This window comes from Penaeus monodon, chromosome 27 (genome assembly GCF_015228065.2).
Source record: "Penaeus monodon isolate SGIC_2016 chromosome 27, NSTDA_Pmon_1, whole genome shotgun sequence".
In the NCBI taxonomy this organism is placed as follows: Eukaryota; Metazoa; Arthropoda; class Malacostraca; order Decapoda; family Penaeidae; genus Penaeus; species Penaeus monodon.
Window position 1 is genome coordinate 2,387,791 of NC_051412.1, and position 330 is coordinate 2,388,120.

At 31.5% G+C, this 330-nt stretch overlaps 1 protein-coding gene across 1 annotated transcript in view; it reads left to right on the forward strand.

Annotated features, from left to right (window-relative positions):
• Nucleotides 1-330, forward strand: part of LOC119590534 (protein Skeletor, isoforms B/C-like) — a gene marked incomplete at its 5' end in the record, with an annotated part of 50,087 nt that overhangs the window by 38,254 nt on the left and 11,503 nt on the right.

Below are 330 nucleotides of genomic sequence, written 5' to 3' on the forward strand. Positions count from 1 at the left end.
GTCCTAGAAAATCCTAGAATCAATCAAGAAATTAATTAGCAAGAAATGAATGTTGCTCCTATGTGAATGGCTTTTATTAATGGCAGGTTGTCTATGGGTCAGTGTAGATATTTATTTATATTTATTGTACGAAAATGGGGCAGTAGCAATACTAGTATCAGTAACAAGTAATAATAAGCTTGTGAAAGTAACAGTAATAAGTCTTTCTAATAATAACAGTAATAAGTTTGTGATAATAACAGTAATAAGTCTATCAGTACCTATCAGTTTAAGTAAATTGTTATCGATACGTTTATTATTGTTGCATGTCCCTGAATCACCTACCGCCCG